Source organism: Stomoxys calcitrans, chromosome 3, assembly GCF_963082655.1.
Source record: "Stomoxys calcitrans chromosome 3, idStoCalc2.1, whole genome shotgun sequence".
Classification (NCBI taxonomy): domain Eukaryota; kingdom Metazoa; phylum Arthropoda; class Insecta; order Diptera; family Muscidae; genus Stomoxys; species Stomoxys calcitrans.
Window position 1 is genome coordinate 142,480,749 of NC_081554.1, and position 24,135 is coordinate 142,504,883.

Sequence of the window (24,135 nt, forward strand, 5' to 3'; positions counted from 1 at the left end):
AAATTTGAATGACGCACTCTACTCAAACAAATCAATCACTTGATTCCCCATTGTTTAAATAGGTCGAAGAACCTATTAGAGGCGATTTTGGGAGGTAAAGCACCGCCTAGATTTTTGGACACAAAGATTAATATAACATTAGTAATCTGATCTCAAATGCCTTTCATTTGAGTTTCGAATACCATTCATTCCGGTCCCATATTGTCATTATCGCCCAATAAACCTATATTGGTGGGGTTTGCTGTCGGGCGGCCCCACAATTGCTTGGACCTAATTTTTATACCCTCCACCATAGTATGGGGGGTATACTAATTTCGTCATTCTGTTTGTAACTACTCGAAATATTCGTCTGAGACCCCATAAAGTATATATATTCTTGATCGTCGTGAAATTTTATGTCGATCTAGCCATGTCCGTCCGTCTGTCCGTCCGTCCGTCCGTCTGTCTGTCGAAAGCACGCTAACTTTCGAAGGAGTAAAGCTAGCCGATTGAAATTTTGCACAAATACTTCTTATTGGTGTAGGTCGGTTGGTATTGTAAATGGGCCATATCGGTTCATGTTTTGATATAGCTGCCATATAAACCGATCTTGGGTCTTGATTTCTTGAGCCTCTAGAGTGCGCAATTCTTATCCGATTGGAATGAAATTTTGCACGACGTGTTTTGTTATAATATCCAACAACTGTGTCAAGTATGGTTCAAATCGGTTCTCAACCTGATATAGCTGCCATATAAACCGATCTTGGGTCTTGACGTCTTGAGCCTCTAGAGGTCGCTATTATTATCCGATTTGCCTGAAATTATGTACGAAGGATCCTCTCATGACCATCAACATACGTGTTTATTATGGTCTGAATCGGTCTATAGCCTGATACAGCTCCCATATAAATCGATCTCTCTATTTTACTTCTTGAGCTCACAAAGGGCGCAATTCTTATTCGAATTGGCTGACATTTTGCACAGGTTTCCAACATATAATTTAATTGTGGTCCAAACCGTACCTTATCTTGATATCGCTCTAATAGCAGAGCAAATCTTTTCTTAAATCCTTTTTTGCCTAAGAAGAGATGCCGAGAAAAGAACTCGACAAATGCGTATATAAGATTCGGCCCGGCCGAACTTTGCACGCTTTTACTAGTTAGTATGGAATTCGTACTCTACTCTTGCATACCTTTCATTTAAGTCCCGTATTGTACCAATCGATCGACCTTTTTTTTGGGTGGTACTTTTGCGGTAAGGGGGAGGGCCCGCCCACCTTGCGTAATCAAAAACTAATATAGCCTATTGCTCCTTCCAGACCACATTCGTAATCTACTCCCCAATACCTATCATTCGATACCCATATTGTTTGTTTGTTTGTATGGTTGTTTGCTTGTTTGTGTGTGGGTTTGTAAAAACGCCTAAACCGATTTCTTTGAAATTCATTCATAGACTACCACCATATGATTACCTAATAAATAGTCATCTTTTAGTCTTTTTTTATACCCACCACCGAAGGATGGGGGTATATTAATTTTGCCATTCCGATTGCAACATATCGAAATATCCATTTCCGACTCTATACAGTATATATATACTTGATCAGCTTAAAAATCTAAGACAATCTAGACATGTCCGTCCGTCTGTCCATCTGTCTGTTATAATCACGCTACAATCTTTAAAAATAGAGATATTAAGCCGAAACTTTGCACAGATTCTTTTTTGGTCCATAAGCAGGTTAAGTTTGAAGATGGGCTATATCGGACTATATCTTGATATAGCCCCCATATAGGCCGATCCGCCGATTTAGGGTTTTAGGCTCATAAAAGCCACATTTATTTACCGATTTTGCTGAAAATTGGGACAGTGGGTTGTGTTAGGCCCTTCAGAATCCTTCGTCAATTTGGCTCAGATAAGTTCAGATTAAGATATAGCTGCCATATAGACCGATCCTCCGACTAAGGGTCTTAGGCCCATAAAAGCCACATTTATTATCCGATTTAGCTGAAATTTGGGACAGTGGGTTATGTTAGGCCCTTCGACATCCTTCGTTTATTTGGCATAGATCGGTTCAGATTTGGTTGTACGCTTCTGATTGTGACACTTCCAATTCAGTTTCGTGGCCCCAACGGTGGTTTTGCACCAAAAAAAAAATCATTTCATTAATACTTGATGACCATTTAGCGAAAAAAGCGGTTTTTAATAAATTTGACATAAAATCGCAAAAGTAGTAGATTGAACGCCATAAATTAATTTTTATAACCTCCACCATAGGATGGGGGTATACTAATTTCTCCATTCTGTTTGTTACACCAATACAATTTTCATTAGGATACTTCTTTCCTAACTCGATCTGGAATTTTTCTAAAACAGCTCTATTCTTGGGTATTTTAGTATAGATTCGTACATAGGGGGGTTATAAAGGGTGATTTTTTTGAGGTTAGGATTTTCATGCATTAGTATTTGACAGATCACGTGGGATTTCAGACATGGTGTCAAAGAGAAAGATGCTCAGTATGCTTTGACATTTCATCATGAATAGACTTACTAACGAGCAACGCTTGCAAATCATTGAATTTTATTACCAAAATCAGTGTTCGGTTCGAAATGTGTTCATTCACCGTAACGTTGCGTCCAACAGCATCTTTGAAAAAATACGGTCCAATGATTCCACCAGCGTACAAACCACACCAAACAGTGCATTTTTCGGGATGCATGGGCAGTTCTTGAACGGCTTCTGGTTGCTCTTCACTCCAAATGCGGCAATTTTGCTTATTTACGTAGCCATTCAACCAGAAATGAGCCTCATCGCTGAACAAAATTTGTCAAAATTTGAACACATTTCGAACCGAACACTGATTTTGGTAATAAAATTCAATGATTTGCAAGCGTTGCTCGTTAGTAAGTCTATTCATGATGAAATGTCAAAGCATACTGAGCATCTTTCTCTTTGACACCATGTCTGAAATCCCACGTGATCTGTCAAATACTAATGCATGAAAATCCTAACCTCAAAAAAATCACCCTTTACAAATACAAGTTTTTGGTCATCGTAAAAATCTAGAAGGATCTAGACATGGTTGTCCATCTGGTTGTCTGTTTGTCAAAATCACGCTACAGTTATTAGAAATTAAGAAAATGTCGAAATCACGATGGTCTTTAAAAATTAAGAAAATGGGTTGAAACTTTATAAAGATTCTTTTTTTTTTTGTCCATAGACAGTTTAAACTCGATAATAGGCCACATCGGACTATATCTGCATATATATCCATCTCTCGGTTTAAGGTTTTATGCTCATAAAAAGTGCAGTTATTTCCCGATAAAATTTGACACAGCGAATTGCGTAAGGCGAGTAGGATCGAGATCGGACTATATTTCGATATAGCTGTCATATATATCCATTATATTTTAAGGTCTTTGGTCTATAAAAGCCGTAATAATTGCCTGAAAGTTGGCACAGCGAGTTGTGTTAGGATGGAGAATGGTCTTTATCAACTATTTTTGTATAAAGCTGCCATATACACCGGCTCTCCGAATTTGCATAAATCTAGCACAGTGACTTGTATTATGACCATCGACATGCTTTAAAATATGGTTCAGATCGAATTATATTTGGATATATCCCTCCCGATTTTGACCGATTCCTTAATGGAATATTCATGGGAAAATATGTACCCATTTATCTTACCCATAAATGTATTACTTATTATTCGATTTAGATGAAATTTAGTTAGTTCTATTAGAATTTTAGCCAACCTTCCCTTAATTGGCCGATTTGGCTGAAAATTGGAACATTATATTTTATTAGACCCCTCTTCGGATTTTGATGAAATATGGTTAATATATGTATATTCATATCCGAGATGGTGGGTATTCATACTACGGCCCGGCCGAACTTATTACATTTTTTACTTGTTTAAACGTTAACTTTCGACATACTTCTTATGCCTGGCATATGATATAGCGTTGTTTTTTTTTTCAAGAATTACCAGAAATGTGCTAATGTTTTTCGCAAATTAAAAGTTGAGCCCTTTTAGGACTTTTGCTGATGGTATTTAGCTTTGAGACGCATTACATATTTTGGTTGTAATTATATGTTGTGTCAGACAGCCGCAAAACTTGAGGATAGAAAATTACCTTGTTATATGGGTGAATGCATAAATGCAATACAAAAACCCCCATCCGTCGGTGGTGGGTATAAAAATAAAAGCGTGCTAAGTTCGGCCGGCCGAACCTTATACACTCTCCACCATGGATCGCATTTGTCGAGTTCTATTCCCGCATCGCTTCTTAGGAAAAGTATTAGAAAAAAAAAAGATTTGCTTTGCTTTTAGAGCGACATCCAGTTATCGTCCGATTCGGACCATAATTAAATTACATGTTGGAGACTTGGGAAAAATTTCAGCCAATTCGAATAAGAATTGCGCCCTTTGGGGGTTCGAAAAGTAAAATAGAGAAATCGTTTTATATGGGAGCTGTATCAGGCTATAGACTGATTCAGACCATAATAAACACGTATGTTGATGGTCATCATAGGATGTGTCCAATAAAATTTCAGACAAATCTGATTATAATTCCGACATCTAGACGATCAAAAGTCAAGATCCCAGATCGGTTTATATGGCAGCTTTATCAGGTTATAGACTAATTTGAACCATATTTGGCACAGTTTTTGGAAGTCATAACAAAACACGTCATGCAAAATTTCAGGCAAATCGGATAATAATTGCGCTCTCTAGTGGCTCAAGAAGTCAAGATCCAAGATCGGTTTATATGGGAGCTATATCAGGTTATGAACCGATTTGAACCATATTTAGCATAGTGGTTGTAAGTCCTAAATACAAAATTTTAGCCAAATCGGATAGGAATTACGCCCTCTAGTGACTGAGGAAGTCAAGACCCCAGATCGGTTTATATGACTGCTATATCAGGTTATGAACCGATTTGAACCACACTTAACACAGTTGTTGGAAATCGTATTAAAACAATTCGTGAAAAATTTCAGGCAAATCGGATAATAATTGCGCTCTCTAGTGGCTCAAGAAGTCAAGATCCAAGATCGGTTTATATGGCAGCAATATCAAAACATCGACTGATATGGCCCATTTACAATTCCAACTGACCTGCACTAAAAGAAGTATTTGTGCAAAATTTCAATCGGCTAGCTTTATTCCTTCGAAAGTTAGCGTGATTTCGATAGACTGTCGGACGGACGGACATGGCTATATCGACATAAAATGTCATGACGATCAAAAATATATATACTTTATGGGGTCTCAGACGAATATTTCGAGTAGTTACAAACAGATTGACGAAATTGGTACAACCCCATCCTATGGTGGAGGGTATACAAAATCTAGCAATTGGATGGACAGCTAGAACCAAATGTAAATATAATTTATTTTTTTGATGTTCAGTATCAAAATATCGCCTTTGCCCCTTTATAAAACCAATGTACTTGTACTATCACAAAGGGCTGCAGTTGTATAGAGTGATCTGTTCGAAAACTTTTCGCTCTAAACAGTCTAAACCAAATTAGATGAAATTAAGACTGATTAAGTACTCTTTGTGATTTTGTGGAAATTGGAATCCAAACGACTAATATGTAATGACAAACATCTGACATATTTCCTTTATAGAACTATCAAATAAACCTATTTTAAAGCTTTTCTGAATAAGGCCGTTAGTAGATTGGGTGTTTAGTAGGGGCTATCAAGAATCCAACACATTCAATTTTTATCCATTGTGATACCATAGTACATAGGGGCAGACCAAAGCCTTGGGTGAGAATCGAAAGATCTCTGCACTGGTAATACAAGCTTACTACCAACACAGCTACCGGAGCTCTCAACACATACTTTAAATAAAAGCTGCCAAGTTTGGATCTGCTAATGGAACGACCTATATGTTGTTGCATGCAACATTTTTTGGACTATTTTTCCAGCCACAACACTGAAATATTCTTAGCTCGTATAATTATACCCTAAATTGCGAAAACAATGTTCGTAAATACTGCGACAAAAAATTATTCATTAGTTTCACGTGTAGTCCTTGCACAGTACCATGTCCGCAGTGGCAACTTTTAATGAGGGAAAGTTCGTACTAAAAGAGAAGGAAGGGAGCTTATTCGATGAGGTGTGTCACTATTAAAAATCACAGTCATACTGCAAAGGGAGTAAGGCTGAGCTGCGAAAACGTTGAAAACAAAACATTTTGTGATAATTCTTGTGTTAAAAAGTAAAGGTGATTTTGTTTGCTTTCTAAATGGCGTCAAAGGACTGCCCAGGCTTTGCTGAAGTTTTCCCAATGGTCTAAAAAAATACAAATAACCGATCCTTATTAGGTGTGATAATAAGAGGCAAGTATTAAAGCTCACCGTCTTGGTATCTTCGGAGTTCATAGTGGACCATTGTAATTCGTTTGTTTATTTTCTGTCCAGAAGTTTCATACTTCAGTAGGAATGGGAACATTTTAGACCACCAGATGGCTCCAAAATTGACTTAGATACGGGATTTGGGTTCAACTCGGAGACACTTGAAGAAAGAAGATGAAAAAAGGTCTAACACAACTCAATGTCCCAAATTTCAGCAAAATCGGATAATAAATGTGGCTTTTTTGGGCCTAAGACCCTCAATCGGCGGATCGGTCTGTACAGCAGCTATATTCAAATCTGAACCGATCTGGAAAAAATTGAAAAAATATGTTGAAGGGCCTAACACAACTCACTGTCCCAAGTTTCAGCAAAATCGGATGATAAATGTGGCTTTACGGGCCTAAGACTCCAATCGGCGAATCGGTCCATAAGGGGGTTAAATAAAGATATAGTCCGATATAGCCCATCTTCGAACTTAACCTGTTATGGACAAAACAAGAATCTGTGCAAAATTTCAGCTCAATATCTCTATTTTGAAGACTGTAGCGTGATTTCAACAGACAAGAAGGACGGACATGGCTTAATTTTAGTATTAGGGAAACTTAGTGCCCACCAAAAATGTATGATAAAATTCTTCCTCATACGCCAAAGAGCAAATATCAATGTATGATTCCATTAATTTTTATACCTTCCACCGAAGGATGGGGGTAAATTCATTTTGTCATTCCGTTTGCAACACATCGAAATATCCATTTCGGACCCTATAGGGTATATATATTCTTGATCAGCAATATGACACAGATCGGTTTAGATTTGGATATAACTGCCATATAGACCGATCTCTGGATTTAATGTTTTGGGGCCATAAAAGACGCATTTATTGTCCGATTTCGGATATCTCATATAGACGGATATCTCGATTTAAGGTCTTGGCCACATAAAAGGCGCATTTATAATTCGATTTCACTGAAATTCGACACAGTGACTTATATCAGGCTTTTCGACATCCGTGTCGTATATGGTTCAGATCGGTTTATTTTAGATATAGCTACTAAAAAGATCAATATTTTGTTATACACAATTGAACAATGACTTGTACTTATTAGTATTTGGTCCAAATCGGAACATATTTCGATATAGCTGCTATGGAGCATAAGATATGCATATTTATACCCACCACCGACGGATGGGGTATATTCATTTTGTCATTCCGTTTGCAACACATCGAAATATCCATTTCGACTCTATACAGTATATATATACTTGATCAGCTTAAAAATCTAAGACGATCTAGACATGTCCGTCCGTCTGTCCGTCTGTCTGTTGAAATCACGCTACAGTCTTTAAAAATAGAGATATTGAGCTGAAATTTTGCACAAATTCTTTTTTTGTCCATAACAGGTTAAGTTCGAAGATGGGCTATATCGGACTATATCTTGATATAGCCCCCATATAGACCGATCCGCCGATTTAGGGTCTTAGGCCCATAAAAGCCACATTTATTATCCGATTTTGCTGAAATTTGGGACAGTGAGTTGTGTTAGGCCCTTCGACATCCTCCGTTAATATGGCCAAGATCGGTTCAGATTTGGATATAGCTGCCATATAGACCGATCCGCCGATTTAGGTTCTAAGGCCCATAAAAGCCATATTTATTATCCGATTTTGATGAAATTCGAGACAGTGAATTGTGTTAGGCCCATAGCCATCCTTCGTCAATTTGACCCAGATCGGTTCAGATTTCGATATAGCTGTTATATAGACCGATCCTCCGATTTAGGATCTTAAGCCCATAAAAGCCACATGTATTATCCGATTTTGCTGAAGTTTGGGACAGTGAGTTGTCTTAAGCTCTTCGACATCTGTCTTCAATTCAGCCCAGATCGGTTCAGATTTGGATATAGCTGCCATATAGACCGATTTCCTGATTTAAGGTTTTGGGCCCATAAAATTCTCATTTATTGTCCGATGTCGCTGAAATTTGGGACAGTGAGTTAAATTAAGCGACTAGACATACTTTTGCAATATCGCACAGATCGGTCCAGATTTGGATATAGCTGCCATATAGACCGATATCTAGGTTTTAGGTTTTGGGGCCATAAAAGACGCATTTATTGTCTGATGTCGCTGAAATTTGGGACACTGAGTTTAGTTAGGCTCTTCGACGTCCTTCTTCAATTTTGCCCAGATCGGTCTAGATTTGAATATAGCAGCCATATAGACCGATCTCTCGATTTAAGGTTTTGGGCCCATAAAAGAGGCATTTATTGTCCGATTTCGCTTAAATTTGGGACAGTGATTTAAGTTAGGCTCTTCGACATTTTTAAGCAACTTGGCCCAAATCGGTCCAGATTTGGATATAGCTGCCATGTAGACCGATATCTCGATTTAAAGTCTTGGCCCCATAAAAGTCACATTTATAATCCGATATCACTGAAATTTGACAAAGTCTTATGTTAGGCTTTTCGACATCCGTATCGTATATGGTTCAGATCGGTTTTTTTTTAGATATATCTACTGCTCTTATTAGTATTTGGTCCAAATCGGAACATATTTTAATATAACTGATATTGGGCATAAGTTATGAATTTTTCACCGAATTTTGATGAAAGGCGGTTTACATATATACCCGAGGTGGTGGGTATCGAAAGTTCGGCCCGGCCGAACTTAATGCCTTTTTACTTGTTGGCATTATTTTGACGAAAGGTGGTTTACAATTTGCTGGGTATCCAAAGTTCGGCCCGGCCGAACTTAATGCCTTTTGACTTCTTTATTTAACACAAAACAATTTTGTATGTTTTGAACTTGTGTATGTGATTGAAATGAAGAAAATCACAACATAGTTCCACAATCGTACATACAAATTGTTAGTAGATTAGAAGAAAACGAAAAACACCCTATGACAATCCCAAAATCGTAAGCGTGTGAAAATGAAAACAATGACTTACGTATGTGAAGGCGAACAATTTAATACGACTTACACAAACCGAATAAGATTCGATTTCGAGCGATTGTTATTTGTTCGTCTGGACTATTGTTCGCATCCGCAAACAGGTTACTAATGTGGAATATTCTTCGTATTATATATTAAATTCAAAGTGATTGTTTGTTGCGTATAGATCCTAAACGGCTACACAGAATTAATTTCATGTTATTTTCTAAATGTCGGGACACTAATTTGAACTCATAGAAAAAAGTCTGCTAAAAATAGCAAACACTGTCTGCTGGCTGTAATTAGTTAATTTTGCTGCTATAACAGTAGTAGTTCTGCAATTTCAGAACAGCATGCTTACAGCTGAAAAGTCTGTTGTTTGCTAAAAATGAGTGCTTCTTAATTAAAGAGGGGATGTTGGAAGAAAAAATAAAATACAAATTTAAATGTATCTATACTCATGGAAAAGGATGGGGGCATACTAATTTCGTCATTCCGTTTGTAACTACTCGAAATATTCGTCTGAGACCCCATAAAGTATATAAATTCTTGATCGTCGTAATATTTTATGTCGCTCTGGCCATATCCGTCCGTCTGTCTGTTGAAAGCACGCTAACTTTCGATGGAGTAAAGCTAGCCGCTTGAAATTTTGCACAAATACTTCTTATTAGTGTAGGTCGGTTGGGATTGTAAATGGGCTATATCGGTTCATGTTTTGACACAGCTGCCATACTAACCGATCGTGGGTCTTGACTTCTTGAGGGCGCAATTCTTATCCGATTGTAATGAAATTTTGCACGACGCGTTTTGTTATGATACCCAACAACTGTGCTAATTATGGTTCAAATCGGTCCATAATCTGATTTAGCTGCCATATAAACCGATCTTGGTTCTTGACTTCTGGAGCCTCTAGAGGGCGCAATTCTCATCCGATTGAAATAAAATTGTGCACGACGTGTTTTGTTGTGACTTTAAACAACTGTGCTAATTATGGTTCAAATTGGTCCATAATCTGATATTGCTGCCATATAAACCGATCTTGGATATTGACTTCTTGAGCCTCTAGAGGGCGCAATTGTTATCCGATTTGCCTGAAAAATTGGTACGACGTATCCTCTCATGACCATCAATATATGTGTTTATTATGGTCTGAATCGGTCTATAGCCTGATACAGCTCCCATATAAATCGATCTCTCTATTTTAGTTCTTGTTTTGCCTAAGAAGAGATGCCGGGGAAAGAACTCGACAAAAGCGATCCATGGTGGAGGGTATATAAGATTCGGCCCGGCCGAACTTTGTACGCTTTTACTTGCTCAATTTCATTCAGATCCGTCGTATAGGTTGATCTTTCGGTTTAATGTTTTGGGCCCATAAAAACGCATTTATGGTCCGATGTTGGCGAAATTTGGCACAGAGCCCTTCCACATATTTCTACAATTTGGTCTAGATCGATCAAGATTTACATATAGCTTCCATATAGACCGACATCTCGATTTAAAGTCTTGGCCCCATAAAAGGCGCATTTATAATCCGATTTAACTTAAATTTGACAGATTGACTTATATTAGCCTTTTCGACATCCATGCTGTATATGGTTCAGATCGGTTTATTTTTAGTTATAGCTGCTAAAGAGACCAATATTTTGTTATACACAATTGAACAACGACTTGTACCTATTAGTATTGCGTCCAAATCGGATCATTTATCGATATAACTGCTATGGAACATAAGGTATGCAATTTTCAACGGATTTTGATGAAAGGTGGTTTACATATATACCCGAGGTGATGGGTATCCAAAGTTCGACCTGGCCTAACTAAACGCCATTTTACTTGTTTTTCGTATTTCACAGACTATATTTATGGATGTAATTTTACCTTAACTCTTTATAAAGAAAATTTGTTGGGAAATTTCCGTATGTTCCCGTAGTTTAGCAAAATTTTATAAGAAAAGAGAACATTTTCATAAAAAGGGTGATAAAATTGTTATACCAATTTTGAGTAAATTGTTACTACATTATACGATCCCTTTTTTCAGTGTATAATTCAACCAACAACTAGGCTTAAAGGCGACATCTCCGAATCGTGTGCCATATAAAGGGAAGCCAACCAGTGAAGAGACTTATTAGGCTTGCTACGGAAGGAACAAAATATTTTTGGAAGAATATCGGCAGTGTCTCTCATTCTCCGTACCCTTACGTAGTTTACATACAGAAAAACTTAGTCCACTAACCATTCCTCGACACACTCATGGATTTATCCAGGATCCATGAGTGTGTCGAGGAATGGTTCGTGGAACCACGTCAAATTGTCCTACCAAAAGATAACCTTAAGTGCCGCCGAAGCGGCTTAAGAATGATGGAGAGTTTTCTGCAAAAACCACACCATTCTCATGAGTCCGCATCTTTTGAGTCATCCAGGAGTTAATCCTTACAAGATTCGTTCGATCTTGTCATGATGTATTTTTTTGCGCATCCAGGGGCAGTTGAGAAGAATCACTCATCTTCACGACATTCGAATCTTGTGGTGTGGACGATTCCTCGTTAGATTCTCCACTAGCTGCTGCTATCAAAGTACGTTTTGAGTTCTGTCCTTCCCGCTGGCGGACACCTTGAGCCCAAACCTACCGGATGACTCACGCACACAGGGCTTGTCGGGTCCCGTTTTGACGCCTTCCTCTCCTATTTTGATCGTGGCATGTAGATTTTTAGTCTCCTGCAATCCGTCAGACTTTAGATTTATGTTTGATAGTTTCTCAGACTGAACTCTGAAAACGTCTGAGTAGTCGCCTGATTCCCCAACCACACCCCTTCTATACACCTTCAGTCTCAACTTGTTAAATGCGTAAGATACAACTCCTTCAAACTTGTTGATGTCTACGAATCAGCTGGAGTTTTGTTCGAATACTGCATGTATCCGACCACCCTCAGCCTCATCCAATCTACCAATCTTCCAGTCGGTGATTGAAAAATTAGGATTATAGTCCCTTAGTCTCCCTAGTATGGATTCATTATCTAAGGGAATCCTTTACATCCAAACGTGTGCCATTGGTGGATAAGAATAATCTTCCCAAATCCAATGCTGCACCTGGCTAGATCTCGCCAATCTTTCTTATGGCGTAACGATACATTTTAATTGAGCGCTGATCCCCGAAATCAATTAATTTGTATCGGCCTCGGCAGGCTGGTAGCATCATCACAAATTGGAGGAGGCCAATGTATTTTCGCTAGAACATCGGAGTATACAGATGTCAGCCCATTGTCCATCCCACTCCAATTGTTCCTATTCCTCTCCCTTATACAACTACTATCAGCAAGTTGTCCTTAGAGACAATAACAAAGGTCCTTGGACCCATATTACTATTGTTCACCTTAGTTCTTTTGGGCATGGGATGCCTCCCAGTTGACCGCAGCCTTTTACCTGATTGCGATGCCGTTTCCGAATCTAGCCGCGTAGCCTTTGGTGTAGGCTGTTCAGCGAATCTCCGAGCCCAATTAAGGGAGTCTTTCTCCGTATCGGTGAGAGTCTTGGGACCATACGCACCAAGCCACTTTATAAACCTGAGAGCGATGCGCCTCTTATTATTCCAACCTCGTAAAGAGCGTATTGGTTTGCCAGAGAAGGCATATAGGCAATATATAGGCATGCGCAGATAGAATAGATTCGACCTTGTCCTTAAGACTCGAACCAAGTGTCTTCGTCAAAAGTCCCTCTGCCAAGTCGTCTGTCGGCTTGTGGAGCCTGGTGCAGCCGCTCCACCAGTGGAGGTCTCTTTAGCCGACCAGATACCATCACCGCAGCTTTTGGGTCCATTCTAAGCCTACTCCCTGGCTCCAAATCTGCCGGTCCACTGGAAACAGACACAGACCATCAACCGCCTAATGAATAACACTAACGTAGCTTACCTTGAGTGACATACATTTTTATCCGAAACAAAATATTCCTGCGGCGGTATATAAAACAAGAAAGATCGTGCTAAGTTCGGCCGGGCCGAATCTTATATACCCTCCACCATTGATAGCATTTGTCGAGTTCTATGCGCGGTATCTCTTTTTAGACAAACATAGAATATTGAATAAGAACTGTTATGCTATTGGAGCTATATCAAGTTATAGTTCGATTCGGACCATAAATGAATGCTGAATATTGTAGAAATCATTATGCAATATTTCAGTTTCTTCGGATAAGAATTGCGCCTTGTAGGGGATCAAGAAGCAAAATCGGGAGATAGGTTTATATGGGAGGTTTATATGGGAGCTGTATCAAGCTATTATTCGATTCAGACCATACTAGACACGTATGTTGAAGGTCATGAAGAAGCCGTTGTACAAAATTTCAGCCAAATCGGATGAGAATTGCGCGCTCTATTGGCTCAACAAGTCAAGATCCAACATCGGTTTATATGACAGCTATACCAGATTATGATCCGATTTGAATCATACTAAGCACAGTACACTTGAATGTGATACCAAAACACTACGTGCAAAATTTCAGTTAAATCGGACGAGAATTACGCCCTCTAGAGGCTCAAGAAATCAAGACCCAAGATCGGTTTATATGGCAGCTATATCAAAACATTGACCGATGTAAATCATACTTAGCGTAGTTGCTGGAAGTGATACTTAAACACTATGTGCAATATTTCAATAAAATCGGATAAGAATTGCGCCTTCTGGAAGCTCAAGAAGTCAAGACCCAAGATCGGTTTATATGGCAGCTATATCAAAACATGGACCGATTTGGCCCATTTACAATACCAACCGACCTACACTAATAAAAAGTAGTCGTGCAAAATTTCAAGCGACTAGCTTTACTCCTTCGAAAGTTAACGTGCCTTCAACAGACAGATGGGCTGACAGACAGACGGACGGGAATGGCTAGATCGAGTTAAAATGTCATGACGATCAAGAATATATATACTTTAGGGGGTCTTAGACGCATATTTCGAGGTGTTACAAACAGAATGACGAAATTAGTATACCCTTATCCTATTGTGGAGGGTATAAAAACGTCTGCTCCACTCAATGGTTCCAACAAGAATAAATTGTAATTCGATTTGGCTAAAATTTTCTACAAAGTGTCCAAGTGCAGTCCAAATCGAACTATGTCCTGATATTGCTCCTATATAAACCAAGTTCCCGATTTGGCAACTTGAGCCCCTGTGAGAAGCATTTGGCTGAAATTTTGCAAGTGGTGTTTTGACATGACGTAGCTCTCATATGTTTTTAATTTTATTATATCGGGTTTAAGTTAGGTATGCAAATTTGGCCATGAATATTCCATTAAGAAACGGGGGAAAACTTCTCACTTGTCAATGAGTGCTATCCGATTCAAGTTTAAGCTCAATGTTTCGTATAGTTGTCATTTTTTATATCTTTGACTTTTTGTTTAATAGGTTGCTTATGACTCTTACTGTAGTCAGTTCTCACTTTTTATGATTTTCAGAATTTTTATTACAATCCCTCAAAATGAGACATAACAATGTGAAACAATTATGTATATTCAAACATAGCTTTGCCATCCGTTCTATTCTACTTTTCTCTTTAAATCAAACCCGTTTCCTTATGAATGTATCCCATACCGTTTTGTGGTCTCAATGGTCTTCTTTAATTCTTCTCCATATGGCTGGGCAGTCCCTTAGTAGATAACCATCTATTTTGGTTGTTTGCACCTAAAGTTTCTTAACTGAACATTAAATTGGACGCCCTTCCCCAGTAGTTGTTATACTGTTGTTAAGCTTTTATTTTTTGTTTGTTTGTTTCGAATGCACACATTTTTTCTGGTCAATTTCGAAACTTCTGTTCTATGTTGCTGTTTTTGATAGTTTATGTTGTCTTTTTTCCTGGTCGTGGGAAAAAGTTACTTAATATGTTTGCCTGGCTGGTGGCATAGCTATTCAGAGTTTTATCTGTTAAAAACCAGACAAAGTTTTTCATGTTTATGTGGTTTTGGGCAGTGTGCGTGTTTTTGTTTTTTATTGGTTAGACCTTAAGCCTTGTTTACATTTTTGGCAGCCGACAATTCTCCATCCTGACCGACCAACCAAGAAAAAAGATGAGGCCGGCAAATACTCGATGAAAACTTGGTCCTTTAAAAAATATTTTTGGGTGCCTCGTCTGAGGCGGTTAAGCACTGTCTCGAGTGTTATTTTACTTTGAAGCTTAACTCCAAAAAAAAAAGTGTTTTGCTTTTCAACTGAAATGTTTAAACTTATTTCTTGGGAGGCTTTGTTGGCCATTTTAAATGTTATTATTTTTTATAGAAATATTTTATTCCCAAATTGAATAACTGCTAACGATTTTTATGCGCGACAAATTCAAGGCATTTGTAAGCTTACCTCATAGCCATTAATATTCCAGGTGATATTGGCTCCTGGTCTTGAATGTCCAGAGGTGCAATTTCCCCGAATAATATCACCAACCTTGTAGCGTGAACGAATACTAGAGATGATGGGATCTTTGATGGGAACCACTAGAAATACATAAAACAGTACAAAATAAGAATATTGTTGTAGTGGGTGAGTCAGTTAGGTGTTCCATAGAGATCAAAATAGCTTTCGAATCACATAATCACTTAAACAAGGCTTGGAATTATGTCATTTTGCTTGCGATGTTTTTAAACGATTCTATAAAATAAAATTCAACAAGTAAAAACGTGCTAAATCGAGAGATCGGTTTATTTGGGAGCAACATCAGGTTAAAGACAGACTGAAAACGTATTCGGGCTTCCAGAGGCTCAAGATATCAAATCGGGTTTATATGGGAGCTATATCCAAATCTGCACCGATATGGACCATTTGCAATCACCGACGACATACATCAATACGAAGTATCTGTGCCAAATTGCAAGCGGCTACCTTTACGCGTTCGAGCGCTATCGTGATTTCGACTTACGGACGGACGGAGGAACGGACGAACATGGTTAGATCGACTCAGAATGACGATACGATCAATAATATCTGTAGTTTGTGGGATCAATCAATATTTCGAGGTGTTACAAACGGTATGACAATATTGGCATACCCCCATACCATGGTAATGGGTATAATAAACAATTGATGGTGAAAGTTCATTGCCTTGCTTTCGCGGCTAACAGACACCGCCACTTAGTTGGGGACACAATACCAGACATGAACCAACTTAGGGGCTTGGTATGCTAAACAATTAGGGATTTTGTAAGTGGCGCTGAATTTCTGATTTGCAAATTGCAAATTTTGTCCATGAACATTCCACTAAGGAACAGTGGAACTTCTCACATATCAATGAGTGCAGTCCGATTCAAGTTTAAGCTCAACGATAAGGGGCCTCCTTTTTATAGCCGAGTCTGAAGGGCGTGCCGCAGTGCGACACCTTTTTGGAGAGAAGTTTTTACATGACATAGTAAGTCACAAATGTTGCCAGCAATAGGAGGGGAATACCACAGATGACAATTTTTTCTGATAGTCTCGCCAGGATTCGAACCCAGGCGTTCAGCATCATAAGCGGACAAGATAACCTCTGCGCTACGGTGGCCTCCGAATTTCTGACTCAGTTTTTGTTTTTCGAGGTTACTTTTTATACCCTCCCCCATAGGATGGGGGTATACTAATTTCGTCATTCTATTTGTAACACCTCGAAGTATGCGTCTGAGACCCCATAAAATGTATATATTCTTGATCACCATGTCATTTTAAGTCGATCTAGCCATGTCCGTCCGTCCGTCCATCCGTCTGTCTGACGAAAGCACGCTAACTTTCGAAGGAGTAAAGCTAGGCGCTTGAAATTTTGCACAAATACATCGTATTAGTGTAGGTCGGTTGGGATTGTAAATGGGCCAAATCGGTCAATGTTTTGATATAACTGTCATATAAACCGATCTTGGGTCTTGATTTCTTGAGCATCTAGAGGACGCAATTCTAATCCGATTTGACTGAAATTTTGCACCTAGTGCTTTGGTGTCACCTCCAACAACTGTGCTAAGTATGGTTCAAATCGGTCCATGTTTTGATATAGCTGCCATATAAACCGATCTTGGGTCTTGACTTCTAGAGCCTCTATAGGGCACAATTCTCGTCCGATTTGAATGAAATTTCGCTCGTAGTATTTTGTTATGACTTCCAAAAACTGTTCCTAATCTTTAAATCGGTTCCTATTCTGGTATAGCTGCCATATAGACCGATCTTGGATCTTGATATCTTGACTTCTTGAGCTAGTAGAGCGCGCAATTCTCAACCGGTTGGCTGAAATTTCGCATGCGGTGTTTTGTTATGACTTCCAATAAGTCTAAGTATGGCGCAAATCGGTACATAACCTGATATAGCTGCCATATAAACCGATCTGTGATCTTGACTTCTTGAGCCTCTAGAGGCCGCAATTCTCATTCGATTTGAGAGAAATTTTGTACAACGGTTTCTCTCATGACCTTCAACATACCTGTCTTATATGGGCTGAATCGATTAATAGCTTAATACATCTCCCATATAAACCTATCCCCCGATTTTGCTTCTTGAGCCCCTACAAGGCGCAATTCTTGTCCGAATGAACTGAAATATTACAAATATTACACAATGACTTCTACAATGTTCAGCATTCATTTATGGTTTGTTGCTAAAAAAGAAAACATTTTCTGTAGTTTCCAAATGGTAAAACATTTAAAATAGCCAAATAATTTCAAATATATAGAGGTATATACAGTTTATTTTGTTCAAATTGTTTGTAATTTGATCCTTTTATAACGATCTCAAATAACAGCAGACAAAATATCTTTCTAAATCATAGTGATGTTTTTAAATGTTACTAGCTGACCCGCGCCCGCTCCGCTGCGCCTTCTTTTACTTTTTATGGAATACAAATTTTCCTTGGAATATTTATTTTCGACAATTGAAGAGCTTTTAGTGAAATACCATGCTAAGAAAATAGTATATCGCTTGACTAATTGTTTAACAATATAAGTGCCTTTGTTCGAATCCTATATGATCTTTATTGGTCTACGAATTTAAGTTTGGATGGAAGGTGTACTCCATTCTAAAAATACTTTATTTCAGCCCGCTACTCCCATGATATCTGATTTGGGTGTGTTTTCGGGGGTGAGGTGGTCTCCCAGGCACTTGGCCCGGAAAATATATCAGCATCGTGCTCTTCTTTCAAAAATCATTTATTTAAACCCCATATTGCCATTGGTTTAGGGGAGTTTACACGGTCCCAAAATAGGTTATCAAATCCGTTTTCTAATCTTAAATACCACATATTGGCATGGTCGAAAAATTTGTACCCATTGGGGGTGTTTTGGGAAGGGGTGATTCCCTAACTACATGGTCCTACATTTGAATATCAAATTCGTATTCAACTCCCACATACCTTTATTTGAGCCCAATTTTGCGATGGTCACTAAAAAATGGCTGTTGTGGGGTATTTTTGGAAAGGATGATCCTCATAAAATTGGTCCCGAAAGTGGGTATCAATTCTTGCTCTACCCCCCAATACCTTTCATTTAAGCTCCACATTGACATGGTCGGTAAATACGGCCGAATTAGGGGTGTTTTGGGGATTGGGGTGGTCGCTCAAACACTAAGTCAGGAAAATATATGAGCAACGTACTCTCTTCTCATATATCTATATATCATTTGTTTGAACCCCATATTGCCATTGGCTTCAAAATTGGATATCAAATTAGTTTTCAAATCTAACTTAAACTCCTTATTGCAAAAGTCAGCAAATATGTCCGGTTTGGGGTATTTGGCCTATAAACAATAAATATTTAGTTCCACTCTCTTTACGACCCAAATTGTCTTTGTGAGCAAATACGTCTTATTTGGGGGTTGTTATGGTGGTAGGACGTCCCCTAGACAGTTGGTCCCTAATGTTGATATCAGATACGTCGTCTACTCCCACATACCTTTAATTTGAGCCCCATATTTCCATAGTCGGCAAACGTGACCAGCTTGGTGGGTGTTTTGAGGGATGGCCACTGAGTGGCCAGTGAGTTGGCCTTGAAAATATATATCGGATTCGTGTTCCACTCTAAAAACCCTCTTTTTTGGGTGGTGTTGTGGGGGTGGGGTGGCCCCATAGACACTTTTCCCAAATATTGATATCAGATTCGTTCTTTACTCCCAAAGACCTATCATTTGAGCCCCATATTGCTATGGTCGTAAATTTGTCCCCTTTGGGGGATGTTTTTGGGGAGAGGCGGCCCCCAAACACTTGATCCCATATTTGGATGTCAGATTCTAATTCTACACTCAAATACTTTTTATATAAGCCCCATATTCCTATGGTCAAAAATAGGTCTTGTTTGGGGGTGTTTTCGTATTCTACTCGCAAATACCATTTATTTGAGTCCCATATTGCCATGGTCGGTAAATATGTCCGATTAAGGGATGTTTTTTGGCGGTTGGGGTGGTCCACCTAGCACTTGGTTCGACAAATGGATATCAAATACGTTTTCTTATCGTAAACACCTTTCATTTTAGTCCCATATTGTCGTGATTGGTCTAAATATATGTTTGGTATCCAAAATTTGGATACCAATTTTTATTTTTAGGGGACTATATGAGAGCATACAAAATTTAGCTTAAATTGCACCACCCATCTCCGAGATCTGACGTTTCTGAAAATTAGGGTAAGGGGGAGGGTCCACCCCCCCTTCAGATATCAAAAAATTTAGTACCCTATTTTCACCACGGGATCATTATGAACTATCTTTGAAAATTTCAAAAAAATCGGTTCAGCCGTTTCTGAGTCTATAAGGAACACACAAACATACAAACAAATAAACACAAATTGATTTTTATACCCTCCACCATAGGATGGGGGTATACTTATTTCGTCATTCTGTTTGTAACTACTCGAAATATTCGTCTGAGACCCCATAAAGTATATATATATATATTCGGGATGGTTGCGACATTTTATGTCGATCTAGCCATGTCCGTCCGTCTGTCCGTCCGTCTGTCTGTCGAAAGCACGCTAACTTCCGAAGGAGTAAAGCTAGCCGCTTGAAATTTTGCACAAATACTTCTTATTAGTGTAGATCGGTTGGTATTGTAAATGGGCCATATCGGTCCATGTTTTGGTATAGCTGTCATATAAGCCGATCTTGGGTCTTGACTTCTTGAGCCTCTAGAGGGCGCAATTCTTATCCGATTTGAATGAAATTTTGCATGACGTATTTTATTTTTTTTCTCTCAACAACTGTGTCAATTAAGGTTCAAATCGGTTCTTAACCTGATATAGCTGCCATATAAACCGATCTGGGATATTGACTTCTTGAGCCTCTAGAGGTCGCAATTATTAGTCGATTTGCCTGAAATTTTGTACGACGGCTCCTCTCATGACCATCAACGTACGTGTTTATTATGGTCTGAATTTGTGTATAGCCCGATACAGATCCCATATAAATCGATCTCTCTATTTTACTTCTTGAGCCCCCAAAGGGCGCAATTCTTATTCGAATTGGCTGACATTTTAGACATATAATTTAATTGTGGTCCAAACCGGACCATATCTTGATATCGCTCTAACAGCAGAGCAAATCTTTTCTTTTATCCTTTTTTGCCTAAGAGGAGATGCTGGGAAAAGAACTCGACAAATGCAATCCATGGTGGAGGGTATATAAGATTCGGCCAGGCCGAACTTAGCACGCTTTTACTTGTTATATATAAGATATTTCTATTAAGGTACGCCAAAAATGGCCAAAAAATGTATATTAACATATAGAAAATGGTTTTATTATTGTTTGAAGTTATGAGAAGTTTTTTTTTTTGAATAGTTAAAAAATGTCAGCTGTTGAGTGGAAAGCGCTTGTTTTCATTTCGCTTCTCAAAGACAAATGTCCGTATCTCGGAATAAATACTACCTATTACGAAAAATTTTAAAGCCTTTTTGGAGTAGGCTCAAAATGGGCTCCAAAGACCCAACATCTGCAGTGGTGGCGTCATACCATGTTGTCCTCCCCTCCTATAGGTGTGGGTGACTTGGCACCTGTAGTCGAGAGTAATGCTTCACGCATAATTAATCGTCGGACTAATAAATGAGGAAGATGCACAGTTCGTCCCCAGCCTTTAAGTAAAGGTGGCGTTTCCGACTCGGATTCAGACAGCGACGGCGTCAATAAAACAGTCATCGCAGATGCATCGAGGGATGAGGACAGCGGGATGCCGGCAGAAGTGAGAGATGGCTTTGCTAAGCTCACAAGCAGACCAAGAAAACGATCCGGGGCACGACGAAAGAGACAGAGGAGTATGTACCGGCAGTGCAATCGAGCGAAAGTGCACTTCTACTGTGGCTGGAAAGAGAATCAGATCTATCGAAGAGCATTGCACTGGTAAAATGCTGAAGAAGAAAATGAGCTCCCCGCTTTCAAGTACTCTGGGAAAACCAAGCCAGCCCTCCCGCAATTGAGACTCCAGACAGTGTCCTGCGGAGGAAGACAAAGTCGGAACTTTAACGAAGGAAGTTAGCACGGCCCTTTAGTCTTCATGGAGGACTGTGACTTTCAAAAGGAGGCCACAGCCATCACGGAAGGGGAAGATGGTCGCTGAGAATGGTAAGGAGCTACCCTCTTACGCCAGAGTGTCAAGGAAGCACAACAGAGATGAGCCGACTTATGCAGTCATCAATATCGGCAGTGCATCCGGTAGGATTCCCCAGATCGTCGGTCCCAAGTGGAGGATCTGGTTAATCAGCGGGTTTTCGGACTAATGAGCTGCGAGTATAGAGGGAATATTTTTACGTTGCGTTTTGCGTCGGCGGAATGTATTGATACCGTCACACAGCTCATCGCTGGTATTCCCGCTTCCTGGGTGGTCGAACTCGCACCACATTTCGAGAGGGGCACCGACATTAATAAGAGGGGCCAAACCCTGGCGGAACTCTTGGATACTAACGACCTAATAACACTAATAGGATTTGTTCCTTTGTTAATAGGATTTGGGAAGAGGTTTAAAATGTGACGATATGTTTTTAAAAACTAATTGATGAGGTTCAGCATTTTAGGGTCCAACTGAAAAAAATTCAGATCATTACTGAGAAGAAGACTTGGGCAAGATAATTGACATAGTCCGAGCATAGAAGACATTGACGAAAATGTCAACAGGATTACGACTGCACTGATGAGGTCTTTCGAAGATAGTTGTTCTTATCGGGATAAAGTAATCAGTCCAAGAAAAACCCTGGATGACCGAGGAGATTCGAAATATTGGGAAAGAGAGTACACGACATGGGAGTGAAAGCAGAGACATCGGAGGACATGTTGAGGCTATTGATGAAAACCCATTTTCCACAGGATACGAAGGGACTCATGGAGACACCGGAATCTTGGAATTATGATGTTGATCGAAGTCTTATCATTACAGAATTTATGGTGAAGGAATCCTTGAGGAGCTTCAAACCACTTAAGTCGCCCGGACCTGATGGAGTATTTCCGGCGTTACTACACAAGGAGGCAGACTATCTGTCGCCCCATCTGGCCAATATTTTTACAGCGTGCCTGGGACTTGCATATACTTCGAAAGTCTGGTGGGAGGCAAGGGCGATATTTATATACAAGCCCGGCAAGGCAAGTTTTCCGACACCAAAGTCCTAAAGACCCATAAGCCTAACGTCATTTTTACTAAAACAATGGAACGTATTGTGGACATCTTTATAAACATTAGGACATCCACCAAATTGACCCAATACAAACAACATGCCTATGTCAGGTTGTGCACAAAAAAAAAATAGGAATCCATGATGCCAAGCCGTACACATGGGGGGAATGCATTGACCTCGAGGGGGCTTGTAAAAATGTGCGGACCGACACACTGTGCCAATCCTTAGTCCAATACCGTGTGGACCAGGTCCTTAGAGACAGATCCCAGGTTCTATATGCTAAAGAACAGGTAGATAAATTGCGGGTCCCATGACATAAATATGAGGGAGAAAGTAACACAAGACACCGTGACCACCGTAAATAACCAATTACGGACTGCGACTGAGGAGGTATTTGAACCCGTCTGCTATATAGACCATATTATAATACTTCTAAGGGGTAAGGATCCGAATCAGCTACGCAGAGGTGCCGAAAAGGTCTTGCATATGGCATATGACTGGGGTAGGCTCAGGGGTCTCAATTTTAACCCAGAGAAAACTGAGATATGCCTGTTCACGAGGAAGACGAAGGTGTGTCAATTTGACGCACCACGTTTCCTCAATAAAACGATTTCGATATCTGACAATGACAAATACTTAATAGTGATCTTAGATAGGAAACTTAATTGGAGCGTACTGAGAAGGCTCACAGATGTTGAGTACTGTGTAGACGGGCCGTAGGCTCGAAATGGGGACTGAATCCGAGGATAGTCCACTGGCTCTACAGGAGCATGATTAGACCAATACTTCCTTTCGTTTCAGTAGTTTGGTGGACTTCTATGCAGAAAAGGTGCAAAATAAGGACCATATGGTTTAGATCTGCCCATATTTAGATATAGCTGCAGTATAGACCGATCATCCGATATAATGGTTTAAGCTCATAAAAGGCAAATTTATTGTCCGACTTCGCTAAAATCGAAAACAGTGAGTAACATTAAGATTCCCGGCATCAAAACCGAATATTTTCCTAAACGGATCATATTCGGATAAATATGTCATATAGACCGATCTACAGATTTAGAGTAATAAGCCCATAAAAGCTGCATTCATTATATGTTTCCTCTGGAACAAAAAACATCATCCGACCTATATATGGTCCAGATCGGACCATATTAGCCATAGCTGCAGACCGAAAGCAGCAGTATCTAGATATGGTCAGCGAACTCTGATAATAAATGTCCCCTCTACAGGCCTTAGACCCTACGACGTCACATCGGTCTATATGACAGTTATATGCCGATTAA

General features: G+C 39.4%; 1 pseudogene; it reads right to left on the reverse strand.

The window, feature by feature from the left end:
- Positions 1-24,135, reverse strand: part of LOC106093007 (uncharacterized) — a 300,110-nt pseudogene that overhangs the window by 58,392 nt on the left and 217,583 nt on the right.